Below are 26,713 nucleotides of genomic sequence, written 5' to 3'. Positions count from 1 at the left end.
GCAGCATCATCAATTCCGACTACAAGCCGCAAGTGCCAGTCGGTTTAGGTGTTAACGTAATTATGATGATGAGTATTTAACAGAATTTTCTTCGCTTTATCGCATCAATTTAAGCGTTTATGTCGTTCAGACCTTCATCGAGAGGATACATTATAAAATTTCATTAGATTTTGCAGAGAGTATCTGGTAAAATGATTCTATTCACTTCACCGCAGTACTGGTTTTTATTACTTTTTCGACTATATTTTTATAAATTCTCAAGCTATGTTTAACAAAGTAAATTTTTACTGAACAAAGAAAAACTAAAGGATTTTGAATTAAAAAAGCGGCTCAAAAAGTTTTACTGGCTCATTGTAACAAATGTTGTTATGGATTAGTGGTGAAATGTTAGTGTACAACATGTAACGAAACTTGTTTAGGCTTATACAGTATTTAAAAGAAGTCTCGTGATGGTTACATTTGCCTGTAACACTATATTAATTTCTTCAGGAATAACAAGTGTTGTTACGAAAAAGGCATGATTGTAAAGATATGCCACATTTTTTGTATAACTACCAGTGAAACCCGTACAAGTCATTTGGAGTGCCAAGCATCATTTCGCTAGAACACAAATTCGTTAATTAGCAATGCTAATTTTGAATTGGCGAATTAGTGATTTCGCTAATGTTTGAATTTGTCAACGAAATTGTTGAGTTCGCACATGTAAACATGTTATTGCTGCCCAAAAAGTTTCAGTCGAGCCCCAATTAATCCTCATGGTACTGGGGATTACCCCTCTGTACTAGCATTCAAAACAAATGTTCCTAATTTTAGTCGCTTCGTCACTTAAAGAAACTAGCGATTGATGAACATCAATTAGGTATGCCTTGCTAGACCATGAGATTCTATAAACTTTTTGATTTCCCAACAGGAAACCGCAACAAATATTTTATTCAGTATGCTTTTTGTAATGCTAAGAAATATTTTTTGTATTATACAAAAAAATGCTAACATGTAACTACTGGCGCCTGTAAAATACTTGCTAAAAGTACTTGAAAAATTATCTAACTTTTAATAAATACTAGACTACCTCGAAGATAATTGCCATCTGCGCATTTTAATGAAACTGTTTAACTTCTTATTTGGGATGTTTGTGGTAACTCAGGACAGGATGATGTTTATCTTGGCAAACTATGTAAACTAAGGAACTGTTCGGGTTGATGAAAATAGTAACAGAGGGACTGTATCTTGTTCTCGTATTAAAACTGCAAATTCTCGTATTCAAACTGCAAACGATAATGACAAAAACAGCATTTTCATTCTCTCAATTTGAAACTGATCTGGTATGATTCTTAATATGAATTCAACTCTACTGAAATCTACATCCTCAACCACATAACCATCGCTGAAGAAACACAACGTGTGTAAAATCACATAAGTGTGGCTGACATACTATGAACTGAAAAATATCAATGTAAAAATTTAATTCAGCTTGAATATCTCACACTCAGAAAAACTTGTTAGCCAGCGCAAACATCAATGATTAAGTCCCATGAAAACCAACAGCAGATCAAGGTATGCGAAACGTCGCGTACAGACTGGGAAGTCGGAGTTCCTGATGTCCGTACCGGCTCAACGATATTTTTCACAGATGGCTCAAAATTAGATAAAAAACTGGCGTAGGAATCTTCGGCCCTTGAATTAATATTTCAGTGGCAATGGGACACTGGCCAACAGTGTTTCAAGCAGAGATTTTTGCAATCTTTAAATGTGCTAATGTTTGTCTGACTAGGGATACTACTGTCTTCAATATTCCATTCAAATTTGGTTTTTTCCTTATTTTTCTAAAAATGTTGACAACAAAGACCACTTTAATGGAAAATAACTGAGCCACCCTAACGAAATATCGTATATAATATGCCAGCAGTGTCGTACCATAACATAGGATATGTTACAATACAATTGTGATGAACATTTCAGCCATTGCATTCCAATCCTTATTTTGATATTCAATTCACTCTCCCAGCTTAAAAATTTCCAAGTCCCAGAAACTCGATTTCTAAGACATTTGGCATAAAAAAAAACCAGTGCATTGTTTTCGTCGGTCAAAAAATTGAAACTTTGACCGCTTTGAGGCACGTGTTGCCGATGTCCGACTGCAATTTGGCATTGAGTTGGAACTCTACTCGAGAAGACGAAACTTTTGAGCCCTACCGCTAAACGATATTCGAAGGTAAATTTTTTTCATACATCTCATTGGCACTCTCCAATCTCCATATACAAAATTTCACGTTGATCGGTTCAGTTGTTTTCGAATCTACATGACTCGAAATTACTCTTGCAATGAATTCATGCAACATCTTATGGTTAATTCTTAGAAGTTCAACAACTCCAGTGTAGCACTTTTCCACTTTAGTTAATTGATTTATTGTCTCAAGCTATACTACACCATTAAATATTTAATTCAATACTATTTTGGATATTGATTCGAAGATTTCACAAACTATTGATACACATTGAAAATGTGCATTCTCAGGAATGATCGTTTTGTCAGTCTGTCGTATAACCAGACATTTGATTGAGATTGCGATTTGATTGTTGAAGTTTTGACGTGGAACTTCGTTTTTGTTTTCTATACTGGAATACATTCTGGAAAATTGGAAATGAAAGTTGCAAATGTTCGTCCGATTTCAAACAGTGATAACAGCATGATCAGCTGATGAATAACAATAACCAATATGTTGTTGGATAGATAAAATGTTGGAAAATTTTGTAATACGCTGCTAGTTATTATTACCGATCACGACATGAATAGACACCAACCATTTACTCTATATTGATATAAAAAAATCGACTGAGTCTCTCCGTCTCAACAGCTCAAATCATGTTTGTATCCATGAACTTAGACTGATATTATGTCTCGAAGGTAAAGGTTTTTCGAAATCGACCAAAAATCCTTTCTTAATTGAATTTCCGGGCCTCATAGCGTCTTTTTCGCTCTACTGGATTGTTACAACCTAGCTTTCACCGAACTAATTTCGGATTCAACGCTTGCTGCATCCGATCATTCTTCAAAGTGAAGATCTTTTCGATTTCGGCACACCATCATACGCAATGAGAGTTCGTCGTAGTTCTTAGTTACATTGACTAGTCCATATACATTAAGACTATTTTTTTTTCTTCATCTATAGTTTATTTGACACGGCACAAATACAATTCAATGTTTAACGGCGCCAATTATATCTGGTAGCTTACTTTCTAAAGTATCTTAATAACTAAAAGCAAATTTTTTATCCTCGCTGCCGACTACGAGCTGAAACTAAATCTAACTTAAAGCTATAATATTTTGCACTGGCAATAAAAGCACTGGTTTACTGTATGATGGTTTTCATTGCCATAGGTAAGCACATGTTCCGCTGCTGGGCCAAGATATTACGGACTGGCATATTGGGTTGTCTCCCTCGGGTCTTGAGAGTATCGTGCGGGTCTGATTGCTGTTTCCGGATCCGGGGTCTTAACGTGTTCTTGTCGTTTGGTTGGATGTAGGCGGAAGGGGATAGGACTAAACTGGGGCGTGGATGGATTTCAGGAAAACGTATATAAGGGACATGTAGGATAGGTCACGGCTCGCCAAGACATCACGAACAGGAACAGCCGGCTGCCTACCTTCGGCCTGCAGGGAAGCTATTAATCTAGACCTGGCGTCACGGTGTACAGGGCATGACCAAACAACGTGCTCTATGTCGTGATAACCTTCACCACAGGCACAGATACCACTCTCCCCGAGCCCAACACGACGGAGATGCGCGTCAAATCTATAGTGATTGGACATAAGCCGGGACATCACGCAAATGAAGTCCCGACCTACATCCAACCCCTTGAACCACGGGTTCGTCGATACCTTGGGGATTATGGAATGTAACCACCTTCCCAGTTCCCCCTTGGTCCAAGAATTTTGCCAACTGATGATCGTATTCTGACGTACAAATGCGAAAAATTCATTAAAGGCAATTGGTCTTTCATAAATATCACCGTTTGTTGCGCCCACCTTAGCCAAAGAGTCCGCTTTCTCATTACCCGGTATCGAGCAGTGAGAAGGGACCCACGCTAAGGTAATCTGAGTAGATTTTTCGGATAAAGCACTCAGATGTTCCCGTATTTTCCCCAGGAAATACGGAGAGTGCTTAACATCTTTCATCGATCGGAGAGCCTCAATGGAACTGAGACTGTCCGTAAAGATGAAATAATGGTCCGTGGGCATTTTTTCGATAATCCCTAGGGTGTACTGAATTGCAGCTAATTCTGCGACGTAAACAGAAGCAGGATTATCGAGCTTATGGGAGACGGTTAAATTGTTATTGAAGATACCGAAGCCAGTGGACCCATCGAGAAGTGATCCGTCAGTGAAGAACATATTGTCGCAGTTGATATTTCGATATTTATTAGAAAAAAATTTAGGGATCTGCTGCACGCGTAAATGATCCGGGATTCCACGAGTTTCTTCTATCATGGATGTATCGATAAACACAGTAGAATCAGAAGTATTTGATAAGTCGACACGATTTGGAATATTCGAAGAAGGGTTAATATTTTGGGACATGTGATTGAAATACAATGTCATAAAACGGGTTTGAGAATTAAGTTCGATTAACCTTTCAAAATTTTCAATCACGGGACGGTTCAAGACCTCACATTTGATAACAATACGAGAAGACAGGCTCCAGAAGCGGGTTTTCAATGGTAGTACTCCAGCTAAGATCTCCAAACTCATCGTATGGGTCGATTGCATGCAACCCAAAGCGATACGCAAACAACGATATTGTATTCGCTCCAGTTTGATCAAATGTGTGTTTGCTGCGGAGCGGAAGCAGAAACACCCGTACTCAATGACAGACAATATCGTTGTTTGGTAAAGCCTTATAAGGTCTCCTGGGTGGGCTCCCCACCATTGTCCGGTTATTGTACGAAGAAAATTCACTCTTTGTTGACATTTTTTCATCAGATACCTCACGTGACAACCCCAGGTGCTTTTAGAGTCGAACCAGACACCAAGATATTTGTGTACCAAAACCTGAGAAATCGTTTTACCCATTAATTGTGTTTGAAGCTGAGCAGGTTCATGCTTCCTAGAAAAAACTACTATCTCAGTCTTCTCCGGAGAGAATTCGATACCTAGCTGTAAAGCCCAAGCAGACAAATTGTCCAAAGTATCTTGCAATGGTCCTTGCAAATCGGCAGCTTTGGCTCCTGTAACAGAGATTACACTGTCGTCTGCAAGTTGTCTTATCGTGCATGAATTTGCCAGACATTCGTCGATGCCATTTACATAAAAGTTGTAAAGAAGGGGGCTTAAACATGAGCCCTGGGGAAGACCCATGTAGCTAATGCGAAAAGTTGCCAAATCGCCGTGCGTAAAATGCATGTGCTTTTCGGACAAAAAATTGTGCAAAAAATTGTTCAAAATTGGAGAAAATCCTTGTCGGTGAAGTTTACCCGAAAGAATGTCAATAGAAACGGAATCAAAAGCCCCCTTAATGTCCAAGAACGCACACGCCATTTGTTCTTTGCGAGCATACGCCAGCTGAATATCTGTTGAAAGCATCGCAAGACAATCATTCGTCCCTTTGGCACGGCGGAAGCCAAATTGAGTATCTGATAGTAGACCATTTAATTCGACCCAATGGTCTAAACGACGGAGTATCATTTTTTCCATCAATTTCCGGATACAGGATAGCATTGCAATCGGCCTATAAGAGTTGTGATCAGAAGCTGGTTTCCCTGGTTTTTGGATGGCGATCACCTTCACTTGCCTCCAATCCTGCGGTACAATGTTTTGCTCCAGGAACTTATTGAACAAGTTCAACAAGCGCCTCTTGGCATTGCCGGGTAGATTCTTCAACAAGTTGAATTTGATTCTATCTAACCCAGGCGCGTTATTGTTACAGGACAGGAGGGCAAATGAAAATTCTGCCATCGTAAAAGGTGATTCTATCGCGGCGTGGCCCGGAGACGCATCGCGAACAATGTTTTGCTCAGGAACAGAGTCCGGACATACTTTCCTGGCAAAATCAAATATCCACCGACTTGAAGACTCCTCGCTTTCGTTGACCGTTACGCGATTCCGCATTCTTCGGGCTGTGTTCCAGAGAGTGCTCATCGATGTCTCCCTCGACGTCTCGTTCACGAACCGACGCCAATATCCGCGTTTCTTTGCTTTAGCCAAACTTTTAAGCTTGGTATTAAGCTCCGAATACCGTAAATAGTCGCCAGGTATACCTCCCTTCTGGTAGGCCTTAAACGCGTCGGATCTTTGCGTGTAGACATCGGAGCACTCTTGGTCCCACCACGGAGTGGGAGGCCGTTCTTTGATTGTTACGCCGGGATATTTCTTCGTTTGGGCTTGCAACGCGGCGTCGAGAATCAAGCCCGCGAGGAGGTTGTATTCTTCAAGTGGTGGATGATGTTGAATCGACTCGACCGCTTTTGAAATCTTTTCCTCGTATAACTTCCAATCGACATTCCGTGTGAGGTCATACGGAATGTCAATTGGTCGCATGCGAGTCGACCCGTTATTAATTGAAATAAGAATAGGCAAATGGTCGCTACCGTGAGGATCAAGGATTACCTTCCATGTGCAATCCAACCGTAGCGACGTCGAACATAAGGATAGATCCAAAGCGCTTGGGCGCGCTGGAGGTTTCGGGATACGTGTCATTTCACCGTTGTTTAAAATAGTCATGTCGAAGTCATCGCAAAGGTTATAGATTAAAGAGGAGCGGTTATCATTGTATGGGGAACCCCAAGCCACGCCATGAGAGTTGAAGTCTCCCAAAATCAAACGTGGCGAGGGAAGAAGTTCTATTAAATCAAAGAGCAGCCGTTGCCCAACCTGTGCTCTGGGAGGAATATATATTGAGGCAATACAAAGCTCTTTACCTTGTATTGTCATTTGACATGCGACAACTTCGATGCCTGGAATCGAGGGGAGGTTAATACGATAGAAAGAATAGCACTTTTTAATCCCTAAAAGTACTCCTCCATATGGGGTGTCTCGATCAAGGCGAATAATATTAAAATCATGAAAGTTGAGATCAATATTTGAAGTAAGCCAAGTTTCACAAAGGGAAAATGCATCGCATTTGTTTTTATTTATCAAAACTTTAAACGAATCAATTTTTGGTAAAATACTTCTACAATTCCACTGTAAGACAGAGATAGAATCCTTCATATACGCAGTTGAATTAGGCATCGAAGGATACAATCGCTGCAAGGAGGGGCCATTGGGCAGTCAACTGCTTCAAAAATGATCTAACTGTTGGGAGGAATGCTGTAAGAAAAATTTTTATTGGATCGGGTATATTGAAATTTTCAAAAATCCAGTCCACAATGTCAGAAAATTTCACTAATCCAGAGTTTGTTTCATCAACTGGGAGTGCAAAAGGAACAACTGGGGTTTTAGATGTTCCTGGCAGTGCTGGGAACTCCTTCTGGGACTTTAAATATGCAAGCCCAGGAGGAGTTTGCTTCGGTTTTTCCGCTGCACTGTTTGGTTTGTTCGTACTTTTAATTACACTTTGGGAAATCTTAGGACCTTTACGGGGAAGTTTAGGAGAAGAAACATTTTTCCTCTTCCTAGACTCCCCAGGATTGGCATAAGATGTTCCCGCTGATGAATCGTCAGAATCGGTTTCATCGGAGGGCAACAGATCAAAGGGGTTCGATGTTATGGTAGAAGTGGTCACGGTCTTCTTCAGCATCTCAGCGTAAGAACGCTTTGAACGCTCCTTAAGTGACCGCTTGATTTTATCTCTGCGCTGCATGTACACCGGGCATGTGGAGAGCTCATGCTGGTTTTCCCCACAGTGAATACATTTTTCAGCATTAACACTGCAAGAATCTTCCGCATGAGTCTCCCCACACTTGCTACATCGTGCCTTATTGCAGCAGTAGGCGGCTGTGTGGCCTAACTGCTTGCAATTGGTGCAATTCATAACACGGGGTACATACAATCGCACAGGCAGACGAACCCGGTCGATCGAGACGTGGCTAGGGAGTGCAGACCCGGCAAACGTAACGCGAAACGAGTCTGACGGAGTGTAAACTTTTTTACCGCCGACGAGAGACATGGACCGCAATTGCTTACAATCCAAAATCTTCGCCTGTGTTTCGGTATTTTTGAAGCAACCGGTTGCGCTTTTTAGGATACACTCGACAGACAGACTCGAATCGGTTATGACACCGTCGATCTCCACGTCTCGTGCGGATATGTAAACGCGATACTCGCGTGTGAAGAGCTCAGAGCAAGCGATAGCATTGGCCTGTGCCAGATCACTGACCACGACACGGAGCTTGTTAGGTCGGACCTTGGAAATTTCGGTCACGGCCTTGTACCTCTTCGTCAGGTCTTTAGAAATTTGCAGTATGTTTAATCGCTTTGAATTCACTCCTGCCTTTGGACGAAAATAAACAGTATAGCTGCCCTGTTGAGATCCGTCCGGGTAAAGCCTGGGGCGAGGGGGGACTGGAGAATGAACAGGGGAGGGGGTAACAGAAGGGTCAGGGTCAGGGGGGTTCGGGGATGGTGGCACGGGAGGCGAGGGATCTATATCCATCGCGCTAAATGTAGCGCACTAGCGAACTAGCGCCGACAAGAACACGTACCTCTTTACTTCTTCCTTCCAGCAGTGGTTGTCCGATCGTTCGAAGCTGCACCCAAAGCAGCCAGCAGCACCAGTACAGCAGCACCAATACAGCCACCAGCAGTGAGCCGGGTGTGAGATCACTCAGCACAGCACAGCAGCACGGACTCGACTGTCAACTGATGGCCTTGAATAATACACTCTTTTGTTTGGCTATTCGTACACACGGACCGGATTGTAATAGAACGACCACTTTGCACGTCCGTTTCTGTCGAGTGTTCGACGCGGAATGGCCTAAGACTATTTTTGTCAGATGAATTTTTTAACAAATAAAGGATAAAGAATAAAAAACAAACGAATGGATTCTGTCTACCTTTGTAACTAAAAACCCGTTTAATTACAGTGTCAAGTCTCACGTCACTATTTCACACAACCCCTAGGGCTGTATACGTTCTAGTATTTTTTTTCAGTTCGAGCTCTAGAGCAATATTTTTTCGTTTTTGCCGACAAGTAATATGGTTTGCCTTAAAGAACATTTTAACCCTCTATTGCCCAAATTAATTTTCAGACGGACTTCGAAAAAATAACTTTGAAATTTTATAAACTTTTTTTAAGTATTGATTGAAGCTTTTTAGAGGTTCAACTGAAGACCGTCTAAAGGCGGCACTAGGTACTAGAGGGTTAAGGATTGATCAAATCTTCGGACGTTAGGATAATTAAAAAAAATCAAATATAATTCAATACATTAATGCCTCAACAACGGTAAGCCGAAAGTTAGTCAGTACTAATTTATCTCGGTCTGCAGCTATCACAGCTCGTCTTCTCGTATACGCATAGAAGTGGAATGCAACTGGAAACCGCAATTAAATCGCTCAGTGTGATGCAATTGCTAAACAGAGTAACGGATCAGTAATTTGATTACAGGTCCCTTTGCTGATTGTAGGTAGATTGTGCAGTGCACTCATTCCTGCTCTAGAAGCTGGTGCTTCATCGAGGATAATAGTAATATTCTAACTGGAAGCCGCGTTGCTGGCAAAATCAAATGTCAAATATGCCAGCGTTGAAATGCTTTAACATCAAGGTGAATCCAAGAACGCGCGACGAAATATCGATGATTTAATTCTATGATAGAGCTGTTGAGACTATAAAATTTGCTATCATTTTATTGCCCAAAACTGTAACGCAACTAGTTTTCATTTGAAATTAGCGTATATCGCTACTAACCAAACTGATACCCAAATTGTCATTGTGGGAATGAGATCTCATGCTGTGCAAAATTGCACTAGATGTACTTATTTCTAAGCTGCAGTATACGAGCATGGAGTGGATAAACTGCATCGTGTGTGCACATGAATTTCATTTTGGAAATCATCGTTTCCCAAAAGGCGAACTAATTTGGTTCTGTAAACGGTTGTCTGCTTGGGGTCGTTATTATTAGTTATGTATTTGTTCTTGTTCTAGCTTCCGACTATTTTACAAGGCCATGTGAGAGCAACAATTAAAATACCCGAAACCATCCGGCGTTCACATAGTGTAGGATCTCTTCGACTGTTTCGAACACGTGTCTTCGGTGCTTGTTGTACACTCGCTAGACTTCCGGGTGGAAAATCCTGTTACGAAAAGTTATGCAAACATCTGCCTTTCCTTCGGTCACCATTTCATTGCTTCGCCGGTATAACTACACACTCTCATGCATAGTTTAAATTTCATCCAACCCAAGCAGTGCCCTCCTGAGGCAACTCAGTGGCCATTTAGAGATCCAACATTCCAGACGCCGTCGAGATATGTTCAATCTGAGGTAAACATTTAAACTTGAATCTTTGCTCAGAGTTATTGCGTTAACAGAATACACAGATCGAAAAACCTTCATGAATATACAAAGTCTAAAATAAAATTTTTATGTTCAAAAGTGACATGCCCTAGAAAACAAATCATTTCTTATGACACTAACCACAGAAGATTATAACAACACCTACTAGTGTTATTTCATCATTATTACCCCAACCAAAATCAATAAATCACAGTTCGCATTATAATCCAGGCTACTTCCTGTCAACATATTTTCTGTTTCAAGAAAACGACTCGGTGGTTAAGGATTTACTAACGACGAAAAAGTGGAATCTGTAGTAAATAGTATTTTGAAAAGTTCAACAATTTGATAATTCCACCATAAACATTGTCTCGAATTCAACGAGCACCGAAAGTACAGTAATACGAAACGTCATGCAAATTATAAGAGTTTGCAATGAATTACCGTGAAGTTTTTATGCGATAAAAAAGACTCTGCATGATGAATTGATTACAATTCACACAATTACTTTTTTATCGATGTTAAAGATCCACACAATCCATATACTAACGTTAATTAAAAAAGACGTATTGTACAAGTGTTGCATTACCGCATCTAAGTGTTTTGTACAGTGTTAGTAAAGCTTTGCTTGAGTCCCAGATGTAGCATTGTTTATGTACAAACGGAGCAGCTTAATTTGCCAAAATCACATACCTCAAATCACACGCTTGGTTGAATAGCTTGGATGGTCAATGGTCAAGTATGCCATTTTGCATCACACGATCTTTTCACCTTCGTTGCAATCTTCATCCAGCACCGCCCAAGTGTAGAGCAAGTTTGCCTGCAACGGTGCTTATGATGATTTTCACAAACATGCTCTTGCGAATTGTTATGCCGTCATTGCAGGCAATGAAATTCTTCACCCCCCGCACTAGCTTCCAATTCCAAATATCTTTTTGGAATTTCAGTTACGGAACGCTACTGGATAAGTGAAGAAAAGTGAAAATCATCGGTGGAATTTTATATTAAGGCAAATGCAGTGCCCAGAATTTGAATGTTGAATGAATTAATTCAACATTCAATTTCGCTTATCTGATAGTTCAGAGTTTAGTGATGCTCGCTGTGTCAAGCTGTGGCAAGCTGTGCATTTGGGTTTCAGTTAAGCACAGATTGTTGCGAATCAACCACAGCTGACACAATGTGGATTCAGTTAAGTGGAATTACTCCCCATCCGGCTCAAGCATGTCTCTGTTTTATAGGCGTTGAATTTCACAATTTGCAGCCATAGCGATGAAGCGTTCGGTATGCTTTATAATATTTATTATGGTTTCTATTTTGATGTTAGATAAAACAGCGAATCGACCCGATAGCCGGGTATTTGCGTCCCACAGGTAAAAGTTAGATAGCGCTAAGCCACCTCAATATTGTGCGGAATTGTAGTACCTAATTATTTAAATTTGATAGTAGAACGAGAAGAATGCAACATTAGATTTGGGCTCGAATTTGGCACAACTCAATCAATTTAATGACTCTATCAATTTGTTTGGGAACGACGACCTGATTTGTACACTTGTTATGCGAGAAGCATGACGCAATGATTACACTGGTCGACAGAAGCGAAAAAAAAGTTGCCGTCATACTCAAATGAGTTGCCCTGTAAAGTTTATAGCTTTTTAACCATCCCTGTGAATTCTGGTGCTTCAAGTGAATGCAGAAGTGCTGCAAAGGGCCACACAGTAAGTGCTCACCGGATTCGTCGCTTCTACATTCGCATACGGGAAACTCATTTAGGTTTCTGAAAAAGTTACCTTTGCTAGGGACACCGTAATTCACAGAAATTATTAAAAACCTATAATCTTTCTTTTATCCAGTTTGAGCTCTTCATGAGATTTTTTGGTAATTTTAATCAATATTAGTACAATTTAACTGTGTTGTAGCTCAGACACATTTTGCCAATTTCAACACAATTTTGGCATAGCATTAATTACATTTCGTATTCTTCAACTTTTATGTGTAATGAGCAACCGAGCGGTTCATAATAATCTTCAATGTTGTTTTTATTTGCACAGTTGGAAGAAGTAAATCATTAATTTTAAATGATTTACTTCTACATTTTTAACAAAAATAATGTGCAGCTCTATCTGTTTGTATAACAAAGGGGTAAAATTTATTTTGATTCTCCGAAAAATTTATTGTCCTCCAAAAGCATAAACACACCCCGAGACGTGATAAACATTTTGCGAATTAGTAAACTTGGATCATTACATTATTGACAGCCATAATATTTTGTGCTTATCAAACCAGCGAAGTTGGCAAGGCTAATGGCAGCGTAGCTTAGGCCAAAAGCCGATCCCAGGGTACAAGTTTTTGTTATTACGTGGAGTTTACTTTTTGATTGTCTTTTAAACTCAATCTGAGCACCGCTTGTGTTACCACAGGAAGCTGGTATGATGAAAACACAGGTAATTCTGAGGAAAGTTCCTTGCTGCCGTTTGTTATTTCTCTCCCACGGTGTGGGTTTGGGAATCTCAATAAAGTGCCCGATTGGATAATTTTTGGTTACTTGTTTTGTTTGTTCGGGGGATGAAAAGTTTTAGTTGATTGCTAAGAAGAGCATTTCCATTCTACTTGCATTAATAACAAAAAAAAACATAAAGTTGTTTTTGTCAATCGTTGCATCCTATTTCTGCGGGCAACACCAAGTCAGATACGATACTTTGGTTCTAATTTGTCTGTTCGATGCTTCAGGTGACCCTTCTAAGAATTACCACCTACCAAAATATTTATATAATAATATAAATCGAATTTCTAAATAAACGATACATAAATGTACTTTTGAGCACTACTTCGAAGCGAAATTCGAAGGTCAATTTTTTTATACAAAAGGCATTCGATGGAGAATGAATAAAAAAATTTTTTTTTCAGCATGACATTCCGATTTCGCTGAAATTTTGTTCAGTTGTTTCTTTTGTTTTCTTCACATATTTGTACAGTTGTTCCTTTTTGTCAAAAAAGTCATTTTATGATATCAGTTCTTCATGTAGACTCACGACTGCTGTTTCAAAAGGGCCTACCCAAAAATATCACTGATGGATAATAAATTCTATGTCAGAAAAACGGCTTGTTTGATTGAAATTGCGTCTTCAGCAAAGTTGTAAATAATAAAATTGCGGTATATATGCACTGTAAAATGACTTGTTTTTTGTGCCAAATTTTCAAATTGACACAAAATAATGAATATCTTACATCGCGTGGACTGCTTCACAAGTCATTGCCAGTCTAATGTGCATTCTCCTACATCCATTGCAGAGCGTGATGACTTTCTATTTTGTGTATAATAAGATCATACGATGGTTTGTTAATGGTGTGGCTCGCGTCACTTGAGACCCTATTGTGGTCATTCACCTCTGTCCAGCAACTCCTATCCCAACCTTCACGAGGTACCGACGAGTAACCTTAGCGGAGATCAGGTACCCAACCACCGGTGGAAACTCTGGTTGTATGCTGATTGGGAAGGGAGATAATACGCAGCTGTATTCTCATGTTAGGGGCGACGTACAAGAGCGTCTGACTCGTAGCGGGCGACTGAATCACGAAACGCGGTGCCTCGCCTGCTATATCTAAGACGGCAGCCCCGTCGCGAGACTAGGTTATCGCAGCTCTCGTAAGGCAGCATACCGAAGGTAAAATACTACGAACAATCCAGATATAAATACGGGACGGAATAATCGGAATGGACCTAGGCGAACGAAAAAGGACAACAATTATTGGTAACTCGGTACTTGGAATGTAAGGACGCTACTCGAACAGGCTCGTGCAGGTTTCCTGGCTAGAGAGCTGCAGAAGGTGAATGTGGAGGTTGCTGCCATAGGTGAGGTGGCCGAAAACGGGAGAACGCGAATTCCGGGCAGTAGATCCTATTGCGGGCACTTCATTTAAGTACCACATCTACTACAGTGGTGTAGCTCATAGGGAAACAGATGAAACGTGTCATTAGATGGAGGCCGATCAGTGACCGTATATGCGTGTTGAAAATTAAGAGAAAATTTTTCAACTACAGCCTGATGAATGTGTACGTACCTACCAACGATGAACCCGATGAAGAGAAGGAGGAATTCTATGAGTTCATAGAAAAGACGTATAATGAGTGCTCAGGGCACGACATCCATATCGTCATCGGGGATGCAAATGCGCAGGTCGGTCAGGAGAGCTTCTTCCGGCCCGTGATTGGTAGAGAAAGGTACCACTCTACTACGAACGACAACGATATGATGCTTGTTAATCTCGCTGCAGCCAGAAGCATGGCTATCTGTAGCACTTATTTCGCACGCCTGAATATACGTAAGCACACTTGAATTGAGAAGCCTCCTCTCGACCATGTTCTTATTGATGGTCGGCACTTTTCTGACGTTACAGACGTGAGGTCGTTTCGGGGACAAAACGTTGACTCGGATCATTATCTAGTGGTATCCAAGATTCGCGCCCAGTTATCCAACGTGTTAAAATCCAGGACGACAAGGGTTTTAACACGTTGGATAACCGGTTCTCTACATCTAGCGGCCATCAACTATGGCGTATGAAAATAACCGCGCCAGAGTTTACATGTTAGCCACGGCTGTGACTCGTCAGAGCGTAGGAAGACACCGGGAAGCTAGAGCTGCTGAAAAAAGACTCCATCGTCGGAAGAAACGACGGAAGCGTGTTCTTGCGGAGGCGGAAGGTTGCTTCTCTAGGCACGATGAGAATAGCTTAATAGGATTAATGTAATAGCTTAATAGGATTAATGTAATCAGGAACCGAAACGTGTCAGCCCCTGTCATGTGCAACGATAGGGAAGGGAACCTGATTACTGATAGAACGTAGGTAGCTAGGCGTTGGAAGGAACACTTTAGTGTGCTTTTGAATGGTGAAGAAATCAGCGTAGTAGAAAGGAGCATGATGGAGGATGATAGCAAAGCTGTGGATCCACCATCAATGGACGAACTGAAAAAAGTAGTGAAAGAGCTGCAGAACTGCAAGACAGCTGGTAAGGACGGCATTCTAGCCGAACTCTTCAAAGTCGTGAACGAATCGTGCTGTATTGTGCTTTACACCGGATCATGCTGAGAGTGTGGTCTGATGATGGATCACCCTCGGACTAGTTGGAGGGTCTCATATGTCCGATCTGCAGAAAAGGCCACCGCCTGGACTGTAGTAATTATCGGGGCATAACCCTTCTCAACACTGTTTACGAGATTCTCTCCCGTATTCTGTTCCATAGACTGAGGCTGTTGATTTATGACCACTGTGCATTGGTCTTTCCACCAACTAACTGGAATATCGTCTGTCCGTCAGAAAAATTAAACTTTTTTATAATCCAGCAGTCTTTTCACAGACTTGAAAGCTACACGCTGTCCTGAATTGACTTGGTGTTATTTGTGAGTTACCCCTTTTCCCTTCTTTATAAATCACGAAATTGATTTAATCATAACGCTGGAAAAATAAATAATAACCTAAATCTAGCAGAAGCTAATCCATTTTAGCATCGCCGAGCGGAATACTATCAAATGTCAGCAATTTTTCATGATATAAAACTTCCTCGTGAGTTTAACTGATTGCATATGCTCCACTTTTCGCCTCTATTTGCTGCAAAATGCTATCTGCTGTAGCAGGTTAGTACCCGACCTGACAACTCTCTAAATATATCGAAGCTCATTTTTCATCGATCTACTTTTCCCTATAAGAAGCAAACTTTCAAAATTGACACACATCAACGCCGATTCCATCATTTGCGATTTTTGGTAGCAAAATTTTTCTCTATAGCGCTATCAGTTTTTTAATAGAGGGGATTTAGAGGAAAAAAGACGCTTACTAACTTTGTGGCACCCGGATGGTTAGCATATACGACAAACTGAGCTGAACTAAACATTCTTGTTTATTTCGGTATAATTCTTTAAAATAAAATCTTACTGATTGTGATAAACAATGCTAAAATGATCGGGTCTCTGGTCTTTCTTTTGTTTGGACCTGCGCTAGTAATTGCATGGTTTTCTCTTGCAGTTTGATCTTTAAGAGCACAAAAATATATAGTAATAGTAATTTTTCTTACATGTAATCCCAAACGAATAATATATTGTTATTGTTTGGCTTCAGCCAAGATGAGGTCAACTTCAATAAGGTGTACCTGAAACAAAAGAAACAATAATCATTAGTTTGGCATATACATATATATATATATATATATATATATATATATATATATATATATATATATATATATATATATATATATATATATATATATATATATATATATATATATATATATATATATATATATATATATACATATATATATATATATATATATATATATATATATATATATATATATATATATATATATATATATATATATATATATATATATATATATATATATATATAAATTATGCCGTGATTTATCGCGGGAACTAAAAAAAACTTTATTACTACGATTAACACTTTAATGTCCGATCACTACTGAATTACACACAAGACTGAATTGAAAATTAAATCTAGAAAGCTTAAATAAACTAAATCCGCTGACTCGTCGTTCCTCCGGTGGTTCAATTCTGATGCAGCCTTTGTCCGCGTGGTTCGATCGAATCCTGCAGTCGTCATCGATTGTCAATTTATGGTTTCGTTGCTGGTTTGGTTCCTCCGCTTGTTGCTACGGGCCTCAGCTGGGTTTTTGCTGACGTCTCGGCTCCGGGTGCGCCTAGGCCGGTCGGTCGTGGTGTAACGTCTCCCCCCTTAGATTGTCGTCCGTCCTCGGACGATTTTTCGAAAAGGACGAGCCTCGGTAAGGTTGCGGGTTCTCCTTTTCCAATGGTTCCTTTAGGTTCCGTGGTGGTTTCAGCATGCTTATGGATTTTCAGGATGGTATCTTTCTTAGATTTGGTTCTTCTGTTGATGATATAAATTGCAAAAGAGCAGAAAAAGGTTAGTGTGAGGAGAATTCCTCCTCCGATGGTTGTTGTCCTCTTCGAGCGATGCAGGTCCAACTTTATCTCTTGAAGACTGTTTAAGTGTTCCAGTTTGATGTGGGTGATCTCATTCCGCTCTTCCGAGTAGTTGAGTTGAATGAATTTCCTTCCGTAGATTGGTATGAGGTATTCTTCGTGGTCTGTTAGATGCTTTTGACCATTAAATGTGAGATTCATCACCTTAATCGTACAATTGTCTGTTTCGACAATAGTCGGGGTGTTGACTAATCTCGAGTTATTACATGAGTCGGAAATCAATACTTGTTGATTCGTATCCAATAGTATGATTCCTTTTTTGATTTCTTGTATTCTGATATGTTGCCTGACGGGTTTTAGGACACATTTTGGTGTCAAATGATTCAAAAGGTTGTTGATACAGTCGTCTTCGATAAGAGTTGTTGCTTCGCAGATGTCACAAATGTGCTCTTGTTTATAGATAATGTCTCTGTGCTTTGCCACCAGCTTGATGTCTGTACTGATTCGTGTGTTGTTTAAGTTGAGCGTCTGGATGTTGATCAGGTCGAACTCGTTGTCTTCTAGGATGGGTATTTTCGCCAAAATTAGGATTTCGTCGCCTTTTACAATTACGCTTCCTGAGCTGTATTGGAATATTTGATCTAAGTAATCCAGATTCAATTTTTGTGCTTTAAGTCTGTTATAAATGTACAATTTATCATCTAATGAAAATAAGTTTCTATTCAAAATGTTTAGCTTTGCAAATTCGATTTGTTCTTCTACGCTAGTGAGAATTTGAATTAACATGTCAAGGTTCATAATAAGATTAATGTATTCCAAGTCCGTATTGGTCGTAAGTGAGTTATTATTTTGGTCTACAATTTGTTTGTTTATTTTCTTGAGAATATCTGTAATATTATTCAGTTTATTCTGAATTCTTTCGTTTATAATTATTTGCCTTGATAAAGATTGAGAGAGTGAGTTTTCCTGCTTTTCTAACGTTTCTAAATTATGATTTATAATTTCCATATCATCGTTATCTGGATTGCCCGCAATAAGTTTAATTACTGATCCTAAAGCGTTAACTAATGCTCTTCTATTTCTGCGGGGATATAAACTCAACAATTTTCCTCTTGCGTATTGGATTTTGTAATCAAGGGTCCTTCTGAGATGATCTATTATTTTCAGGTTTTCTGTCGTTTTTTCTATGTAGTCAATGTTGTTTGCAATGGATTTAATATTGATTTTGTGTATAACTCTCTCAAACCCTATTCTTATCCTAACTTGTTTTGGTTTTATGGCAATTATGCCATTATTATATGATATTTCTTTAAATTTTGTGCCGTGTATTAGGATGATGTAAGTTAATCTGTAACGAGAGTTAAGTTATTGATTTAAACGATTATTTTTTTATTCTGTTTTTGTGTATTTTTACGTCATTGATGTCTTTAAATGTAAGATCGTTATTCTCTTTTATGGTAGTTATTTTGTAAGGGTTTACGTCTTTAGTTATTCGTTGGGAAATTTTAATGTATTTAGCATCGCCTGGGTTGTATTGTTCAGGTTGTTCGTTATCTTTATTTTGTTGTTCATATTTAGCTTTCCTTTTATCCAGTTCGATTTTAGCCGCTGATTGCAAGCTTTTAAATTTTTCCGAAATTTCTTCCATGTTTGTCGAGCCCGAATGATTGAATACCAAATTACGCGGTAAATTTTTTATAGCGGTATGAAAACTGTTGTTATAAATATCGACGGCGATATTAATTTGATCTCTTGTAGACAAATCGTTGAATTTAATTTTGTTTGTTCGATAAATTTCGATTAGGGTAGAATGAAACCGTTCTACAATACCGTTTGAATTTGAACTACTCGCGAAATGTAACTCGACTCCTAGGTCGTTAAGGAATCCGATGAAATCAATAGACCTGAAAGAAGGTTCCTGGTCACTCACAATAGTCTTCGGTCTGCCAAATTGTCTAATGTGTTCTGTAATAGCATTTTTTTACGTCCACTATTGTTCTAGTTTCCAAAGGTATGGCATTTGCAAATTTGGAAAACGAATCGACTATGGTGAGCCACTTTTGACCTTTTAAAAAGAATATGTCAATGTGGACTCGATCGAAAGGGTTATTGCCGAAAATGCTTTTTCTTATCAAATTCGGTGGCTTCCTGTCATATTTGGCTTTTTTGCAGATATCACAGGAATCTATCAAAATTTTAATCTTTCGATCAAGTTGTGGGAAGAAATATTTTTGCATTATCTGGTTCTTATTTTCTTTGATTCCTCTGTGGCCACGATTATGAGTTTCCCTCACAATTTCATCCTGTTGTTCATCTAGGCGTATGTCCTCTAGAAGGGTTTCTGAAATAAAAACTTTGTAGGGGCTATTAGTTGAAAAATGTTTCCGGTAAGTTTCTTGAACTAATTGAACTAAAGAGATTGGAATTTTGAGGCAACTTGAACCTCTGGGGTTAAGAGTCCGCTTTAATATTTCTACTATTTCTTCTTCCGTATAACTTTGTTTGACTATTATGTGCCTGTGAAATTTGGGAAAGATCTGTTCATATGCCGTAATCTCTATTTTTCCGATTTTAAAAATAATTTGGGTCCTGAATGTGTTGATTGGTCTCTCAGTGCACGGAATAAAGTAATCATCGCTTGTATCCGCTGAGTGTACTGTCATGTCGTCACCTTCATCATCTGAAAGTTCCTCTTCTCGTTCGGAGGGTTCCACGTTTAAAGACATCGATGATTGTGAATGTGCGTTTAATTGATTATGTTTTTTTAGGTTTATCCGAGACAACGCGTCTGCGACGACGTTTTGTTTCCCTGGTTTATAGATTAATTCGTAGTCAAATTCTTCTAAAGCCAGTTTACCTCTTATGATTCGGTGATTTGCATTAGTCATAGAGAAGGTAAGTGGTTGGTGATCTGTAAACATTTTGAATTTCCGTCCGTATAGATACGGTCTGAAATGTTTGACCGCCCAAACGATTGCCAAAAATTCCTTTTCCGTTGTTGAGTATCGTTCCTCTGTTTTACTTAAAGTTCGCGATGCGTATGCTATGGGTCTGTCATTGCCTGCGGGCCCTTGCGACAGTACTGCCCCTATTGCATAATCGCTTGCATCGGTAGTAAGAATAAATTCCTTGCTGAAATCGGGGTAAATCAACACAGGATCTAGCGTTAGAATTTGTTTACACTTTTCGAAGCATGCGTTTATTTCGGGTGTTATCTCAAACTCCGCGTCTTTTCTAAGAAGTGCTGTCAACGGTTTCACTATTTTAGCGAAGTCTTTTATAAATCTCCTATAGTAGCCTAGCGTTCCTAAGAATTGACGAACTTCTTTTTCTGTTTTAGGGATTGGCCATTTTTTTATGATTTCTATTTTGTCACTGTTTGGTCTTACTCCATCTTCAGAGACAGTATGACCTAGAAACTGCGTTTCTTTTTTAAAAAATTCGCACTTGTCTAGCTGAATTTTTAGTCTAGCTTCTTTGAGTCTTTTTAGAACTTGTGCTAAATTTTTCTTGTGTTCCTGAAGTGAACTGGAAAATATGATTATATCGTCCATATAGACGAAACAACATACTCCAATTAAATCCCTTAGTATACAGTCCATTATCCTTTGAAAAGTTGCCGGGGCGTTTTTCAACCCAAATGGCATGCGAGTAAACTCGTACTTTCCTCCGTTCACAGAAAATGCTGTTTTCTCTGTGTCTTCTTCTGCCAGCTGGATCTGGTGGAAGCCAGAAACTAAATCAATAGTTGAGAAATATGTAGCCCTTCCCAGTTTATCCAAGATGTCGGTAATCTCGGGTATGGGGTACTTGTCGTTGATAGTTTTTTCATTTAGCTTTCTGTAGTCGATCACTAAACGAAATTTCTTGTGACCAGATGCATCTGCCTTTTTCGGGACTATCCATACGGGTGAGGTGTATGGTGAGATTGATTCTCTTATAATTCCATCGTTTAGCATCTTTTTAACTTGCTTTTGTACTTCGCTTTCATAAACGTAGGGATATTTATATGATTTCGTATGGACTGGGATACTATCTACCGTTCGAATTTTATGTCTTATTTTGTGTGTGAATGACAGTTTGTCGGACTCTACGTATAAAACATCTCTGTATTGATCGATCACCGTTTCGAGGGCTTGTTTTTCTTCCCTATTCATGTGGTCGTCACGAAAGGTATAGTTTGTCATGTTTATTTGCTTTGGCAATTCGGTTAAATCGAACGGATCCTCATCCATTTCGATTTCACTCGAATTTATTTCTTGTGAAGATTTTGAGAAATTTTGAATCGCTACAAAAGCTTTATTATTGCTGCTTCTGTAGATACCAGGTAAAATAGTGAATGAATTGTATTTCTTTTCATTCGCTATTATGAAATCACCGTTCTTTTTGGTTTTCAGTGCGATGTACTGAAATTCTTGTTCATTTATGTTAATTGCTTGCTCTTCAGGGAATTTTTTTTGCATTTTTATTGTTTTTCGTCCGATTTTCAAGGAATTATTACGAATGTCGATTTGAGCATTTAAGTCTCTTAATGACTCGTAACCTATTAATCCATCGAAAAACTTGTGAAATTTAAAAATATAAAATTTCAATTTCTTCTTGATCTGAAATGGATCAAAGGAAGCTGATTTGTTTATTTTATGTGTTCCACTTATATTCGTTACCCTGATTCCATTCTCAGTTCTGCAATTTTCAATGTTTACGTGCTCGGGTGAAATATAATTTTTGTTCGCTCCCGTGTCGATCAAAAATTTCATCTCACCTTTCGAGGTTTGAATTATTATATAAGGTACAAAATTGTTATCGCTTTTTATATTTTTCGACGTGGCTCTTCTACCACGTGAAAATTTAACTCCTCGCCGACGAAGTAATCATCGTCTTCCGAGTTCAGAGCTGATTCCTCCAGCTGATTAGAGGTGTCGTACTCATCCTCGTGGTTTTTGCTGAATTCGCTTTTGGTTTCGTGGTTGTTCACCTCCGTACGGGACTTTGCGGTTTTCATTGAAACGTCGTCGTCCACCGGTGGACCTCTAGGGGTTTTAAATTTCCCTGATCCGTTCGGTTTCGCGTTGAACGTGTTACCGTGCTTGTTGTTGCTGTTGTTGTTGTTGTTCGTGTAGTTGGGTTTTGTATTCGTCTGATTACTGTTGTTGGAATTTGAAAACGGTTTTGAATTGAATGAATTGTTAGAGGTTGAACTGGAATGTTTGTTAAATTTTTGCCTGTACGCGGCATTCGCGTATTGCGTTGTTATAGCGTAGGCTTCTTCCAATGTTTTTGGTCGATAGCTCCTCACATGCATAGACAATTCGTCTGTGAGGCCATCTATGAATCTAGTAAGCGTCATCAAGCTTACTAAATTGTTTATTGCCTTAGTTGCATTCTGATAATCTTCCATCGTCGCCGCTGTCGATTTGATAGCGGTGTCGATGGTTTTGATTTTATTATAATACTCAGGAATTGTCTTTTTCCCTTGTGTTATGTAAAATAATGATTGGATGTGTGACGTAAGGTCACGTCTATCCCCGTAGGAATTCAAAATCACCTCTTTAATTTCTAGCCAGCTGTTCGGGTTGCCGGCAGCGATCAAAATCTCTTTGGCTTCGCCCGTAATTTTGTTTTTCACTGCCCTGACTAATTGGCTATACACTGGTTCATCTCGGTATCTTCTAAAAAGTTCGAGAGTATTTTCCGCGTCTTCCAGCCATGCATGGGTCTCTTTTTTATTTCCACTAAATGTTGTTAGATTTTTGATTGGGTCTGGAGTCCTGAATTGCATAAAAGGATCATCCGCCTTCTCTTTTAAATTTCTGAGTTGTTCAATCAACTCATTTTGGTTCTGGGTTAAACTTCTTATGTGCTGAAGTAAACCCTCAATTGTGATTGCCGGTTGTGGGGCTGGTTGAGGAGCTGGTTGTGGCTCTTCTTCATAAAGTTCTGGGGCTGCGAGATCTGGTGAGATCATTAAGTCGCGCTCGGCCATTATAATAAATTAACTTCGTTTGCTTTGTATTGCGTATAGATTTGTTGTCAGTATTCACTTACACTGCACTTTCACGGTTAGTTGTTAGTTTTGTTTTTTTCACTTTGTGATATTTCAGGTGTCCGCTTACCGCTGGTGGGGGCTCGCACCTCTGAATTAGTATGGTTTTGTTTGTGTTAATCTTAGAAAAATGATTGAGGTTACTTACAGGAAGATTACTGATTTCATCTCCTGGAGTCTTGGTGTGAAGTGACGGATGGATGGGGTAGGTTTCCAAATGGCGGGATCGGTCCTCTGATATCCGCAAGTCCTTGATGTTCACTCAGGGCTTGTTCTTGCTGGGTGTATCAGTTGTCTGCCATAGACGTGGGCTGTTCCTCTTTGTAGAACTCGGTGACTGTGATACTAGATATTCACTCTGTTAACACTGTTCACTTTGTCTAACCACTTGGCCTTGAGACTGCGCCAATTATGCCGTGATTTATCGCGGGAACTAAAAAAAACTTTATTACTACGATTAACACTTTAATGTCCGATCACTACTGAATTACACACAAGACTGAATTGAAAATTAAATCTAGAAAGCTTAAATAAACTAAATCCGCTGACTCGTCGTTCCTCCGGTGGTTCAATTCTGATGCAGCCTTTGTCCGCGTGGTTCGATCGAATCCTGCAGTCGTCATCGATTGTCAATTTATGGTTTCGTTGCTGGTTTGGTTCCTCCGCTTGTTGCTACGGGCCTCAGCTGGGTTTTTGCTGACGTCTCGGCTCCGGGTGCGCCTAGGCCGGTCGGTCGTGGTGTAACGTATATATATATATATATATATATATATATATATATATATATATATATATATATATATATATATATATATATATATATATATATATATATAGTTGAATTATTAATTATATATATATATATATATATATATATATATATATATATATATATATATATATATATATATATATATATATATATATATATATATATATATATATATATATATATATATATTTTTTTTTTTTTTTGTTTCAGGTGGAGGGGAAATTTGCATCCAAACCCCTGGGATGACCAACCTCAGGGAGTGTGGGGTTGGTTTGAATCAGTGACCGGACCCACTAAAACCCCTCCAGTCTCCAGCCCATAATACTCCCCGGGACCACCGCTAGGTATTGCTTCGGGGAGCGGCTTTTGTGCTCTGTGCACCCTCTTGGTTCTATAGATCTCTTTGCTAACTTAGCTAACTAACCTGGAGACTGGCCGTTAGCTAACACTGGCGTGTCGGTGATCAACCTGTCGCCTGTTTTGCAATTCTAAAACTATTTGAGAGGCGGCTGTACAAACCGCCCTCCAAATGTTTGGGTCTTTACACATCCTCCGAACTAGGTTGTCCGGAGTGGTGTCTGGCCCGCTCACTACCATCATGTCGCTCCGCGCATGCACAAAACGAGGGCACACGAAGAAGACATGCTCAGCAGTTTCTTCCGCATCCGCGCACTCGGGACACATGGGGGACCCCGCATGCCCGAATCTGTGTAGATACTGCCTGAAGCAACCATGACCTGACAGAATCTGTGTCAAGTGGAAGTTAACTTCTCCATGGCGCCTCCCGACCCATCCGGATACGTCCGGAATAAGTCGATGCGTCCATCTACCCTTTGCGGAATTGGACCATTCCTGCTGCCATCTGATCATCGAGAATGACCTTCTGGTGCCTCGTATACCCCTTGTGTCACGTTGATCGAAGCATTCTACGTCCTCCTTAATGGCTATGCTGATAGGCATCATGCCGGACAGGACGCAGATTGCGTCGTATGACACTGTACGGTACGCGCTCACAACCCTCAGGCACATGAGCCTGTAGGTACTTTCCAGTTTTCGACGATGACTGTTGGTACCTAACGCTTTGGACCACGCTGGCCCACCATACCTAAGTATGGACGAAACCACGCTGGCAAGAAGTTTACGCTATATATATATATATATATATATATATATATATATATATATATATATATATATATATATATATATATATATATATATATATATATATATATATATATATATATATATATATATATATATATATATATATATATATATATGTATGTATAATTCATAATTCAAATTTTCCTTGTTCGTTCGTAACTTTGTTTACACTGCATATTTTGCCGAAGAAGTTGGAAACAGTTTTAATTTATTCAAAATTATACTAACGAAGAAAGCATATAACTTCTCACAAGCTCACTTCCCTGCACCCAACAAATCAGGTGCGCTAAACGAAATCTGCCCGTACCTACACAATGTGATGCTGTATAACAACATAACATGGAACAAACTTTACTAAACTTTCCCCTCAGTCTGTTGGCGTTATTTTGGCTATAGGATAATATACAAAGCAAATCTAGGTACAAAGAAATATTGTAGACAAAATAAAATTACATCAACGTACTAAATTAAACGTAAAGAAGCAGTTTCACACTCACTACCTCCAAGCTGGATTTTCCAGGAAAAAATTTCTGTGCAAAACACACTATAAAAGAATGGAAAAGACCAGGTCTGCCAAAACAACCGAAATGCAGTAGCAAGACGACCGACGTTTTTCTGTCATGGTGAAGCAGAAACCAGCTCGTACTTTTATTCACCGGGGAATCTTTGAACGACTACCAGCTGAACCTTCCCTTGGAAGATGTAATTTAAAATAAGTCAATTTGACTCTCGTAAAGCAACCAATGTAGGCTTTGCCGCTACGGGATGTATTTGGTCACTTGCTGTGTGGCAAATAAAGCCAGGCCATCTTGAAGAAGCTTCCCGACCGAACAACCAGAGAAGGCTACATTCTCATCGTCTGCTCGCGAAACCATTTCTGATCAAGAGTGCTTTGAAATTTGGGGACAAAATATGGAACGGAATAACATCAAAATAAATCGTCTGCAGCATAAGCACATGCTGAGCGCTTTTCTTTTATACGAATCCTACGTTATATTTTTCTGTCAAGAACGACAGAAAAGATGAATAAGTGGTCAATTTTCACATATCTGGAGAACTTTCGTACGTAAAGTCTTCCTGGAATGAGTTCATAATGGACATAAAAATGTTATTTTTAAAAGAAAAAATCTCTTTGGAATTAAATTTTGAGAACACTCTGAACCTTACAAAAATACTTAAATAAACAAAAGGCTGCATCAAGAGTTTACCTGCTAAAATAACGAATGAGTCGGAATAGTCCGATAAGCTGTGCAAAAATCATGTTTCCTCCTGAATCAGTCGAAATAATATGCGAGGTTTCTTACAAATCAAGAACATTCTTGTTTTGTTATTTACCTATTT

General features: G+C 39.3%; 1 protein-coding gene across 4 annotated transcripts in view; it reads right to left on the bottom strand.

Annotated features, from left to right (window-relative positions):
- The window catches only part of LOC129717858 (acetylcholine receptor subunit alpha-like), a 503,655-nt gene that overhangs the window by 369,573 nt on the left and 107,369 nt on the right, over positions 1 to 26,713 (bottom strand). The window contains exon 2 of one of the 4 annotated variants that reach the window (XM_055668083.1): positions 16,496 to 16,570. The exons of the other annotated variants lie outside the window; for them this stretch is intronic. The gene's annotated coding sequence lies outside the window, so the exon portion shown is untranslated. The remainder of the gene's footprint in view (positions 1 to 16,495; positions 16,571 to 26,713) is intronic. 4 annotated transcript variants of the gene reach the window in all.

The sequence above is a fragment of the Wyeomyia smithii genome, chromosome 1 (genome assembly GCF_029784165.1).
Source record: "Wyeomyia smithii strain HCP4-BCI-WySm-NY-G18 chromosome 1, ASM2978416v1, whole genome shotgun sequence".
NCBI classification, from domain to species: Eukaryota; Metazoa; Arthropoda; class Insecta; order Diptera; family Culicidae; genus Wyeomyia; species Wyeomyia smithii.
Note: the sequence above shows the minus strand (reverse complement) of the source record. Positions and strands in the feature narration are given on the sequence as shown.